Raw genomic sequence first — 13,664 nt, 5'->3', positions numbered from 1 at the left:
GCAGAGTAATGGCGGGTACTGCAGAGTATTGGGGGTACTGCAGAGTAATGGCAGGGTACTGCAGAGTAATGGGGGTTACTGCAGAGTAATGGGGGGTACTGCAGAGTAAAGGCAGGGTACTGCAGAGTAATGGGGGGTACTGCAGAGTAATGGCAGGGTACTGCAGAGTATGCACTGGTATTGCAGAGTATTGGCAGGGAATTGAGGGGTTAAATTCGGTGAGCAGCGATGTGGGCACTGCAGATGCAGCCCACATCGCTGCTGACACCGATCTCTTTCCCCTCCGCTGTACCGATCGGTACAGAGAGGGGAGGGAGGAACCGGCGTCATAACATGACGCCGGTTTGTTTACAAGTGATCACTCCGTCATTTGACAGAGCGATCACGTGGTAAACGGCCGCGACGAGCGTCCGTTTACCGTGATCCGTGATGCGCCGGGTCCTGTGGACCCGGCGGTCACGGATGCTCTCGAGTGCGCGCCCCAGGGGGCGCGCGAGAGCAGAATTCTGGGAGGCCGTTAATTAACGGCCTCTCAGAGTTAAACAACCGCCCTGAAGCCGTTAATCGGCAATGGGCGGTTGTTAAGTGGTTAAAGATAGATCACTAGCTAGCTATATAGGTGAGGTGAATATAGTGTAGTGGTGTATACTGCGGTCAGGGCACAGACAATAACCACTACACAAGAGCAAGATAGGAAATCAGCCAAAAACGATTGGTGTGTAACTGTGTTGAAGGTACACAGAACACCCACTGCTTCAGATTCCAACACACTACACGAGGCCGCCTCAAAGGCGGCCTTATATAGTGTGGGGCGTGCACTACACAGCCTGAGCTATGATTGGCCACAGGCAGGATGCCTGTGGCCAATCATGGCTCTCCTCGCTGCTGGCGCTGCGATTGGCCAAGCATGCGGGGTCACAGTGCATGCTTGGCCAATCATGAGCCAGCAATGCACTGCGCCATCGCAGTGCATTGTGGTCCGCGCGCGCCATACGAATTTTGACGCGAACGGACCAAGAGTTCGGATTTCGCCGAACGCCCGAACAGCCAATGTTCGAGTCGAACGTACGTTCGACTCGAACACGAAGCTCATCCCTACCCTGGTTGTCAAATCCATCTGGTTGTTCAGCGGTTATTATTTCCTGTATACCGTATATACTCGAGTATAAGCCGAGATTTTCAGCCTCTTTTTTGAGGCTGAAAGTGCCCCCCTCGGCTTATACTCGAGTCATCGCTGTCTGCCTGCTCGATCAGCGTGTTGAGCAGACAGACAGCGGCCATTCTATTCTAATTCAAAAGCCGCGCCTCCGGCTCCGCCTTCGCCTGTGATAGGCGGAACACTGAATTTCCCAGCAGCCTGTGTTCCGCCTATCACGGACATCCGCTCATCCTCGTACTACGGACGAGGATGAAAGGATGGCCGTGATAGGCGGAACACAGACTGCTGGGAAATTGTGTTCCGCCTATCACAGACAGGGAGGCGCGGCATTTGAACAGGAAAATGGGCGCCGACGAAGAGCGGTGATCCTGGGACGGGACCGGACGGAGGCTCGGCTCGGCTCGGCTCGGCTCGGGACGGGACGGGACCAGACGGAGTCTCGGGACGGGACGGGACCGGACCGGACGGAGGCTCGGCTCGGGACGGGACGGGACCGGACGGAGGCTCGGGACCGGACGGAGGCTGGGGACACAGGTAGGCTGGACACACAAGGCCTCACACACACACACACACACACACACACACACACACACACACACACATGGATGGACACACACACATGGATGGACACACACACAGGGATGGATGGATGGACGGACACACACACAGGGATGGATGGATGGATGGATGGACGGACACACACACAGGGATGGATGGATGGATGGACACACACACACACACAGGGATGGATGGATGGATGGATGGACACACACACAGGGATGGATGGATGGATGGACACACACACAGGGATGGACAGGCATATCTCACCCTCGGCTTATACACGAGTCAATAGGTTTCCCAGTTTTTTGGGGGTAAATTGGGGGCCTCGGCTTATACTCGGGTCGGCCTATACTCGAGTATATACGGTAGATAAGTGTCGAAAAACCATTTGCCTAAGCACCATATTTTTGGTGAGTTCACATACATACACACATCTGTACTACCATGCCAATTTTGTACTGTATTTTAATTTGAGTATGTTTCTCCAAAATAGAATTACCGAAGCTCCTGAAGAAGTGACATTTCAGGTGGCAAAATATGTAGTACGAACAATTCTTTTTAATCTATGAGAACTGTGGGAATTACCAAGAGGGACGCTACATCTCAGTGTGGGCATGTTCTCAATATTGCCACACAGGAAGTATCAACTAAGGCCGCGTACACACGCGGGGACTGTTCGCTCAACTTTGTCCGCTGAACAGTGTTTCGGCGGACAGTCCGCTCGTGTGTGGGCTTTCAGCGGACAGTTTCAGCGGACAGTCTGCTGAACAAAGTTTTTCGGAAATTCCGAAAAACTGTCCGCTGAAACTCTGTTTCAGCGAACAGTCCCCTCGTGTGTGGGCTTGTTCGTCAAACTAAGTTCCGCGCATGCTCAGAAAGGATTTACACGCCGAAGTTTGCATTGCAGTGTATAGGACGTCGTATTTTTCGTCCCGTCGTACGTGCCGTTCACGTCATTCTGCACGGTTTCAGCGGACTGTTCGTTCGTCGTGTGTGGGCAAGTCCGTCCATGCTAATTTTGAGCGGACTGTCCGCTGAAACTGTTTGACGGACAAAGTTGAGCGAACAGTCCCCGCGTGTGTACGCGGCCTTAGTGTTACCTCTAAGATAAAACCACGGTGTCCAATATTGCTTCATTACAACTATTTTGTGTTGTATATGTATGTATTTTAAGTGAATTATTAAAATTTGTATATTACTACAAAGTCCATTATTCCTTTATTCAGTATCTATAGATTACATAGGATGTGGCATACTTACTGTATACTTAGGTGTTTGATTGCCACCTGAGGGCAATGCAATCAATCCAATCCTACTTTATCCTTTCAGTTATTTTATGTGAATCAACAGACATCCAAGGGTGTTTGATTGAGTATTCACCATCTGACCACCCTCAGGCCCCACTCTTGGTTACCCAGGAAACAAAAATGGCAGCTCTTGGTTGAATATCATCAAGGAACTTGTCTAATACATGTTTTCTCCAGGGGTCATCATACAACAAACATGTGGGCCCAGTTCTACAGGGGCTCAATAGTTTTCAGGTACAGTGGTGTGAAAAAGTGTTTGCCCCCTTCCTCATTTCCTGTTCCTTTGCATGTTTGTCACACTTAAGTGTTTCGGAACATCAAACCAATTTAAACAATAGTCAAGGACAACACAAGTAAACACAAAATGCAATTTGTAAATGAAGGTGTTTATTATTAAAGGTGAAAAAAAATCCAAACCATCATGGCCCTGTGTGAAAAAGTGATTGCCCCCCTTGTTAAAACATACTATAACTGTGGTTGTCCACACCTGAGTTCAATTTCTCTAGCCACACCCAGGCCTGATTATTGCCACACCTGTTCACAATCAAGGCATCACCTAAATAGGAGCTGCTTGACACAGTAAGGTCCACCAGAAGATCCTTAAAAGCTACACATCATGCCGAGACCCAAAGAAATTCAGGAACAATTGAGAAAGAAAGTAATTGAGATCTATCAGTCTGGAAAGGGTTATAAAGCCATTTCCAAAGCTTTGGGAATCCAGCGAACCACAGTGAGAGCCATTATCCACAAATGGCGAAGACATGGAACAGTGGTGAACCTTCCCAGGAGTGGCCGGCTGCCCAAAATTACCCCAAGAGCGCAGCGACGACTCATCCAAGAGGTCACAAAAGACCCCACAACAACGTCCAAGGAACTGCAGGCCTCACTTGCCTCAGTTAAGGTCAGCGTTCATGCCTCCACCATCAGGAAAAGACTGGGCAAAAATGGCCTGCATGGCAGAGTTCCAAGGAGAAAACCGATGCGAGGGCAGCTATTGGTTACTGGCTATGAACTTCCTTATTCTAGTCCGGTCGTACGATATCACGTTCGAATCCGTCTGACTTTGGTGTGATTGTGTGTGGCCAAGTCCGTTCATTCGAAAAGTCTGTCAGAACATCGTCAGAACTCCATCAGATCTCCGCTGAAAGTCCGTCGGACCTAGTCCCTCGAAAAGTCCAGTTGTGTGTACGCGGCATTAGAGAAGCAGTTACGTCTCTCTTTTTGCCAGGTTAAGATGCTAAGGTCTAGAAACTGGCTGGTAGATCTGAGCACTGTCACATGGGAGAATGCCTCATGCTCCCCTGTTTTTTTTTAAGATGAGACAATGGAAGGAGCAGTGTGGGCGCACTGGTAGGCATAGCTCCCAACTGTCCCTGATTTGGATCAATGTCCCTCATTCCTCCTCATTTGTCCCTCATTTTGGTCTGATCTATATAGTTGTGTATAAAATGCACTTTTTATCTATTAAAAAGTGTTTCCCAGTGCTAAACCTTTCATCTGATTTCTAAATTGCTGCATTTGTAAATTCCAAAAGCTGATATAAAGGAATAGTAGTGGTAAAAAAAAAATCACTTGTGTGTTTAACCAATCTTGTTTTTTTTTTGTACGATTCTCCTTTAAGAGGGTGTGGCAAGGGGTGTGTCCTATACCCGCATACTTTTGCTGATAGGTGTCCCTCATTCCAATCTCAAAAAGTTGGGAGGTATGCTGGTAGGTGAGTATAAGTGGGTTGGAGTGCCCCTTTACACAGACGCTATCAGTTTGCCCTGATTGGGCAAGGTGACCGTGTCTCTTTAAAACAAAGTCAAGTTGTCAGCTCAAGGTGGCAGTGAAATCCTTTATCTCTCTTGCAGTTCTTTGCTGAGCTGTGAACATGCTGTTTAAGTTATGTATCCCATCTGTTCCACAGGGTAATTACGAATGCGAAAAGAATGTAATTCCTAATTGCATCATAACACAGAGAAGGACAGGAGGATTGCTGCAGGCTCTGCGGAGCTTAATCAGGACATGAGAGGCGCTCAATCATTTGTTTTATCTGTGAACATGTTCCATACCTGTTCTTTCATCTATCTGCCTACTTTCATTTTAGTAACTACTGTTCTAAGAAAACACCCCAAATTCTGTCTGATTAATGGCAGTCTAAACTCCAGTAAAGATTCTAAACAAGCGCAAAGTCTTTCCTAAGCCCCGCTCTGCCCAGCTCTACCTGATTCACAAGACAAATAAGTTAAGTGTTTTTTCTAGTTTAAAGGGAACCTGAGCAAATTCAAACTGAGCATATAATGAAAAGGCGCATAAGGAGAGGTTACTGTCAGTCAATCTTGCATGTCAAAATGATCAGTAGTTGCAGACAGGCAGACGGCTGAACATATCGTGACATTTCCTGTCAAAGTCAAACTTGGCTCCGCCTCAGTTTTTTTTTTGGAGCCTTCCTATTGGTCAGTGAGGCTGCTTAACGAGGACCAACAATAAGGCACAGATGTGGGATGGGGCTAAGTTTAATTTTTACCGGGCAAAGTAAAAGTCGATGACATTTCGTTTACTAAAGCACTGTGCATCAAAGGGAAGTGGCATATTTATTTATTTTTTTAACTATTGTTTTCATAATTTTTTTATCCTTTATTGACTTCATTTCTGCTGATCTTGATCTCTTGCAGCCTTTTCCGGTCTACAAGGATTCATGCAATGGCAGCATAGTATTTCTAATGGCAGGTTTCCTGATGGTGACAATAGTGGACCATGCTTGCATAATCAGCCAGCCTGTAGTCCCCCTGATGCCCTGTAAACTGTAAACACGACCGGTTTTCCCGTCGGAATAAACTCTGAAGGTTTTTCCGATGGAGTTCCGACAGAATTCCGCTGAAGCTGTCTTGCGTACACACGATCACACCAAAGTCCGATCGTCAAGAGCGTAGTGACGTACAACACGTACGACGAGACTAGAAAAAGGAAGTTCAATAGCCAGTAGCCAATAGCTTCCGTCTTGTACTTGTTTCAGAGCATGCGTAGTTTTTGTTCCGTTGGAACAGCATACAGAAGAGTGGTTTTTCCTGATAGGAATTGGTTCCGTCGGAAATATTTAGAACATGTTCTATTTCTAGGTCCGTCAGAATTTGCAAAAAAAAAAGTCAGATGAGGCATACACACGATCGGAATATCCGATGAAAAGCTTCCATCTGACTTTTTCTGTTGGACATTCCGCTTGTGTGTACATGGAATTAGATGCTCCAGTGAGAAGGTGACAACACAGGAGCACAAATGGAAGACAGGGACAGTGTATTGTCACCCTGTAAACTTAGCTTGGTAAAATGCTGTTTTTTGGGCTGCATGTGGCCCTTTCATTCCTTCTTAGCAAATTTAAGAATTGAAATTGAATGAGGCCCACTAGTGTTCCGGCTGATAAAGGTTACTTTCCTTGCATAATTTTGAATCTGACTACCACAGGATCGTTCTATAGCCCATTTCTTTAGGATAATAATAATTAGGCTGTGGATGTATATAATGTTGAATATACAATTTAGCAGATGTGGCCCTCAGTAAACATATTGCATTCCCTTACATACACCTCCCAACTTTTTAAGATCGGAATGAGGGACACCTATCAGCAAAAGTAGGCAGGTATAGGACATGCCCCTTGCCACACCCACTTAAAGGAGAATTGTACGAAAAAACAAGCTTGGTTAAACTCACAAGTGTCTTTGTTTTTTTACCACTATTTCTCCTTTATATTGGCTTTCGGAATTTACAAATGCGGAAATTTAGAAATCAAATGAAAGGTTTTAGTGCTGGAAAACACTTCAAAAAGTGCATTTTATATACATCTATATAGATCAGACCAAAATGAGGGACAAATGAGGAGGAAAGAGGGACAGAGGGACATTGCTCCAAATCAGGGACAGTCCCTCAAAATCAAGGACAGTTGGGAGCTATGCCTTACAGATCTTATTGGAGTTTGACATGCCTGCTGTAAGAGGAGGTTCTGAAAAGGACCTATAACCTAGGTCAGTGATGGCAAACCTTGGCACCCCAGATGTTTTGGAACTACATTTCCCATGGTGCTCCACTACATTGCAGAGTGCATGAGCATCATGGGAAATGTAGTTCCGAAACATCTGGGGTGCCAAGGTTTGCCATCACTGACCTAGGTTCACATTGCAGTGATTTGGCATGCAATTTGATATGTCAAATCGCATGTCAAATCGGCAGCTATTGCCAGCAATAGCACTGTCCAAATCGGTGCAACGCCACACCGATTTCCAAAAGTAGTTTCTGTACTACTTTTGGCAACTTCAGGGTGTGATTTGTATAGACATCTGTGCAGGAACCTGTAATTTCATTCCCGCTGTCAGTGTGAACCTGGGCTCACACTGGGATCACCAGGTATTATTTTAGGGAAAGCTGCAGATATCAAAATAATGCAAATGTCATTTGAAAATACATGACCTGCAGCTATCTCTGCTTATGTACAGTAATTTATCACCGTATGCTTAGATCTCTGCTTAGATGGTTGAATTGCCCAGATTTACTTTAATTGTGCTTATAAATATTACTTTAGGTAGATAAAGAAGGCTGTAGAATAATGTATAGATGAACATTAAAACAAAGGGAAACGTTTAGAAAAAAAAAAATATTAGAGAGAAAGCTTGTAAATCAGCACTTAGTGTACTGAATGTTTCTTTAATTATAAGGAAATGTATTTAAAGCCCATGTATTTGGACCTGCCCCCCCCCCCCCCCCCCCCCAGTACACACTGCTAGTTTTTTTTATTTTTATTTTTTGTACAATCCAGCAGGCTATACAAATAGAAAACCGACAGCTCAGGTCATAGCCGCTGTAATAACTGTAGCAAAGTTCCGGGGCCCCTGAAGCCTAATGGTGACCTCCAGAGTTAGGGACAGCTGACATCCTTCTGTGTAAAGCGGGTTACAAGGCAAAGTGGGTGTAATGCGAGGTAGATTGATGGGCACCAGAAACTTCCTGAATGCAAAGAGATTTATTGTCTCTTAAACAGAACTGGGGAGAGAGGGTTAGGGCCAGGACACCCTTTAGTAGATTCAATGCTAATTGACAGACTCCAAGACTTCTATAGGCAGACAGCCATGCAGGGAAAGGCATCCGGCTAGACGTCATATCTGCATGTGTAGGGCTGCTGTCTCCTATGGCAACAATCTTATAACAGTTTCTAACAAAGGTTGCAATGAACTCCTTCACTGCTTCTACAATCTCCTATTTTCGCACTCAGTATTTTCCTCAAGCGTCACCCCCGCGTCCCTGCTGGGTCCCTAGCTTGGCACTCACAGATACTCCTCAAACATCACCCTGCTGGCCTGCTTGGTCCCTGGATTGGCACCTGCTGAAGTTTCTTAATTCTTCACTGTCCCCAGCTGGTGAGAATACTGCTCAGGTACTTGCTTCAGCTACTCACAGTGATCTCCGGTAGCAAGGTGGATGGTCCCTTAGTGGCGACAGCTTCCCCTTTACCTCTGACCACAGCTGGTTCTCTGGCCAGCAGAACCGTTGCTTCTGGTTAGACTGCAAGCCTCAGTCCCAACCCTACGCTGCTCTCTTGCTTCTGGATAGGCCCATAGACAGCTTAGCAGCCAGATGTCTCAGGGATAGGCTCAAGGCTTATGGCCTAGCAACCCGGGGCATTACAACACACGTCCACCCAGACAGCCATCCAGGTGGCACCGAATATCTTTGCCCATTGGCTGGGACACCCTATTCATTCTTAATCTGTCCTTGCAATGCGTTTGTCTTAGCTAATGCCACCAGATACCTGGCCATCTAGTGGGTGAAGAGAGAAGTGCAGCAATTCCAGAATTAGGGCGAAATCAATTGACCTACTATCACTTGGCAAATAAATTTGATAGCAACCCTGTCTAAAAATCAGGGTGCTACATAACAATCTGATGTTAGTACAGTGATCTCCCCTGCTGTTCTATTGTGTTCTGACGGGGTTAAAGCCCCTTTGACAGAAGCCGGCTTCTGTTGGACCGGCTGCAGTACACATGGGCCCAATGTCGGCCAGTTTCTATTGAACCCGCTGATGCCGTCTGATATTTGGCCCATATGTATGGGGCTTAACAGTATAATTGTGCCGGGGAATGGCGTTAAAGTTGATGGCCAATGCATCATTGAGGACTGCCCACCATTGGAAATATGGCAAAGAGGAAGAGGACCCTGGGCATCACTTGACCGGCCTGAACAAAATATGAAGAATATACGTTTTAAATGCACACTAGGAGGTGGAAGGGTGGAGTTGGGCTTTGCTACAGCAGGTAAATAATTAATTTGAAGTTCAGTTCAATAGTTTACATAGCTTGTCCACTTTCCAGCAACAAAGAATAACCATTTATGTTTTGGATTTGTGATGAACGCGATGCACCCAGATGCTTTCTGTGTTAACAAAGAACTAATGTTGTTTTTCCTATTCATGTGTAAAAAATGGTGATGTATAGTCCATGCTAATACATTTTTTTTTTTAAATATAATGTTCTCTAGACCAGCTCTTTTCAACCAGGGTGTCTTCAGGCCTCTTCAGGGGTGCCTTGGGAAAATGTCTAGAAATTTCTCAAAAATTGTACACAAGGCAGCAGGTGGATCAAGCTTGCCTTTTAGTTAAACAAAGCCACGGGTTTTCATTAAGCACCATTACAATCTTCCAGTCTCTATTGTCTTAATGACCAATGACATCATGGGTTAATAAGGAGGACATCAGGTGCCTGGCCAGCATTCTTGTTGGCCCCTCTCCATCAGCACCGGGGTCTCATTAGCTGAGTGAGTTATAGAAACTGAGGGAGAAGAATACTATCCCGTACAAAAGGTGCAAAGATGTATTTTCTTTGGACAAATGAATCACCTCTAATGTTGGATGTCCTACATGTGTGAATGTTGCTGCATTATGTAAAACTATTCAAATATTTTTTTACATTTTAGAATGGTATGCCCCGAGACTGTCCAAAATTTTAGAAGGGCGCCTTAACTAAAAAAGCTTGAGAAACACTGCTCTAGACATACAGCTTACTTGTTTCTCTCAGTATGTTTCCAATAAATATATCTAAAACCAACATCCTTTTCTTTTCATTTTTTGATAAAATAGGGAAAATTAACACACAGTGTACCTTTGCCAACTAAAACATTTTCTATCACTTTTTGTCTCCGTCACAAGGTCACCAGGAAAAATTGTGTGGATGAATAATAATAATAATAATTTATAAGCAATAAAAACTTGACAGGGGTTCCAGCCTTTCCGCATTCTATCCATAGCTATTAAAAAGTTTTGACTTTAGATGAACTTTAAAACCTAAAATGTTACTTTAGGTGGTATTACATAAAAAACATTTATGGAAGAAATTTACGCTATGTGAACCCAACTACAGTGCCTTGAAAAAGTATTCACACCTCTTGACATTTTCCACATTTTGTCATGTTACAACCAAAAATGTAAATGTATTTTATATGGATTTTATGTAATAGACCAACACAAAGTGGCACATAATTAAAAGTGGAAGAAAAATTATAAATGGCTTTCAATTTTTTTTTCAAATAAATATCTGAAAAGTGTGGCGTGCATTTGTATTCAGCCTCCTTTACTCTGATACCCCTAACTAAAATCTAGTGGAACAAATTGCCTTCAGAAATCACCTAATTAGTAAATAGAGAGCACCTGTGTGTAATTAAATCTAAGTATAAATACAGCTTCTCTGTAAAGCCCTCAGAGGTTTGTTAGAGAACCTTAGTGAACAAACAGCATCCTGAAGGCCAAGGAACACACCAAACAGGTCAGGGATAAAGTTGTGGCGAAGTTTGAAGCAGGGTTAGGTTATAAAAAGATATTCAATATTCCAAGCTTTGAACATATTAGAGAGCACTGTTCATGCCATCATCCAAAAATGGAAAGAGTATGGAACAACTGCAAACTTACCAAGCCATGGCCGTCCACCTAAACTGACAGACCAGGCGAGGAGAGCATTAATTAGAGAAGCAACCAACAGGCCTATGGTAACTCTGGAGGAGCTGCAGAGATCCACAGCTCAGGTTGGAAAATCTGTCCACAGGACAACTATTAGTCGTGCACTCCACAAATCTGGCCTTTATGGAAGAGTGGCAAGAAGAAAGCCATAAGAAGTCCAGTTTGCAGTTTGCAGGAAGCCATGTGGGAAAGAAGGTGCTATGGTCAGATGAGACCAACATTTACCTTTTTGGCCTAAAAGCAAAACACTATGTGTGGTGGAAAACTAACACTGCACATCACCCTGAAAACACCATCCCCACCAAGAAACATGGTGGTGGCAGCATCATATTTGGGGATGCTTTTCTTCAGCAGGGACAGGGAAGCTGGTCAGAATTGATGGGAAGATTAATGGAGCCAAATACAAGGCAATCTTAGAAGTAAACCTGTTTAGCGACTGTAACAGACTTGAGACTGGGGTGGAGGTTCACCTTCTAGCAGGACAACGACCCAGAATATACAGCCAGAGCTACAATGGAATGGTGTTAGAATGGCCCAGTCCAGATCTAAATCCAATTGAGAATCTGTGACAAGACTTTAAAATTGCTGTTCACAGATGTTCTCCATCCAATCTGACAGAGCTTTAGCTATTTACAAAGAAGAATGGGCAAAAATGTCACTCTCTAGAAGTGCAAAGCTAGTAGAGACATACCTAAAAAGACTTTCAGCTGTAATTCCAGCCAAAGGGGGTTCTACAAAGTATTGACTGAATACAAATGCACACCACACTTTTCAGATATTTATTTGTAAAGCATTTTGAAAACCATTTATCATTTTCCTTCTACTTTATAATTATGTGCCAATTTGTGTTGGTCTATCACATAAAATCCCAATAAAATACATTTACGTTTTTGGTTGTAACATGACAAAATGTGGAAAATTTCAAGGGGTGTGAATACTTTTTTCAAAGCACTGTATGTATAAAACAAGTGATTTTTTCGAAGGTTCACCATTTTCAAGAAATCCAATTGATATATGTCAATGGGAAATGTATGATTAAGGTGAATTCTAATGCCGCGTACACACGACCGGACTTTTCGGCAGAAAAGGTCCAACGGAATCATTCCTTTGGATATTACGATCATGTGTGGACTTCATCTGCCTTTTTTCTTCAAAAATTCAGAGGGACCCAGAAATAGAACATGTTTCAAATCTGTCCGACGGAATTCTATTGGCAAAACCGTTCGTCTGTATTCTGGTCCGACTGACCAAATACGAAGCAAGGGCAACTATTGGCTACTGGCTATTGAACTTCCTTTTCTAGTCCCTTCGTACGTCATCACGTTCAAAACAAATGGACTTTGGTCCGTTCGTGTGTGGGCAAGTCCTTTCGGTCGGAACTCCGTCAGAACTCCATCGGGAAGACCGTCAAACCTTTTCTGCTGGAAAGTCCGGTCGTGTTTATGCGGCATAAGAGCACGAGTAAGCTTTTAATGGTTTGTGAGGGTAAGGAAAGTCCTTCAACTATACTGCAATGGTTCTTGTGGTAATAAACAGGGTCCCCGTTTGTCTCATTTTTTTTTTTTTTACTTTTTTTTGTTTGCATTAAAAAACAGCACTAAATGAAATAAAGTAAACTACCCTAAATACACCTCTCCAAAAACAACACCTTTTAAAATAAGAATAAAGACTAGATTTTGTTTCAATTTAATTTCCCCTAAGTAGGCGAATGATTACATTTAAGAGTTCCTATTTTGGTGAAAATTTGTAATTTTGTGGCTCAAATATTTTTTACAATCATTCCCACTCTTGACTCTGTTAGCAACCACAAGTTCTGCATGTGACTAAAGTCCAACGTGGGACTAACTATTCAAATCCTAGCAAAGAAAAAATGCTTATTGATTAAGCCAGCAAACCCATGAAAAAAATTAAGGTCAAAACTACACCTTAGTTGCAGTTTAAATTCCCCTTATAAAGAAGTAACACTTTCAGCCATTTGTGGTGCAGGTTAACAAATCTCCGTGGCAGGCATTAATCCGACCATAAATTTTAGAGGCTGCTTTTACCTAGGAGAAAGTGACTTGGGATTTTTCTCAAATAAATACATTTAGCGAGAGCTCCTGTAGTGTTTGGGTTTTTGGTTTCATCGGAGACACATTCATCTCTATAAAGTATACAAGAGGAAGTTAAGCTGTGACAAGGCTTGGGACTTGTAAGTCCTATTCTAAACACAGTGTCATCCTGCTGTTCTCCAAGAACATTAGCTACTTCTGACAGGCCTGTCCCTCAAGAAAAGATACCCGCCTAACAGAAGATTGGGTCAATGGCTGTTACTCTGAGCTGCGAATTGCAGAGGGTTTTGCTTCTTTGCTGCTGAGGGAAAGTAACAATAAAAATAAATATGATCTTAAAGCCCAACTCCAGTCAAAACCTTTTTTTAATGTTTTAAATAGAGTCTAGGATAGCGTAAGGAAGGGTAATAACCCTTCATTTGATCTTTCTTTCTTTTTTACTGTTGTCTGCATCTCTATTTGCAAGATATAGTGAACGAAAAAAAATTTGATAGCTCTGGTCGGAGCCACTGTACTAACAATCTAATGTTAGTACAGTGATCTCCCCTGCTGTTCTATTGTGTTCTGACAGGGGTAGGCCCCCTTGCCAGAACACTCCAGTCAGCGCTCTC

The sequence above is a fragment of the Lithobates pipiens genome, unplaced genomic scaffold (genome assembly GCF_037356315.1).
Source record: "Lithobates pipiens isolate NorthernLeopardFrog02 unplaced genomic scaffold, aLitPip1_a1.2 Scaffold_8, whole genome shotgun sequence".
Classification (NCBI taxonomy): Eukaryota; Metazoa; Chordata; class Amphibia; order Anura; family Ranidae; genus Lithobates; species Lithobates pipiens.
Note: the sequence above shows the minus strand (reverse complement) of the source record.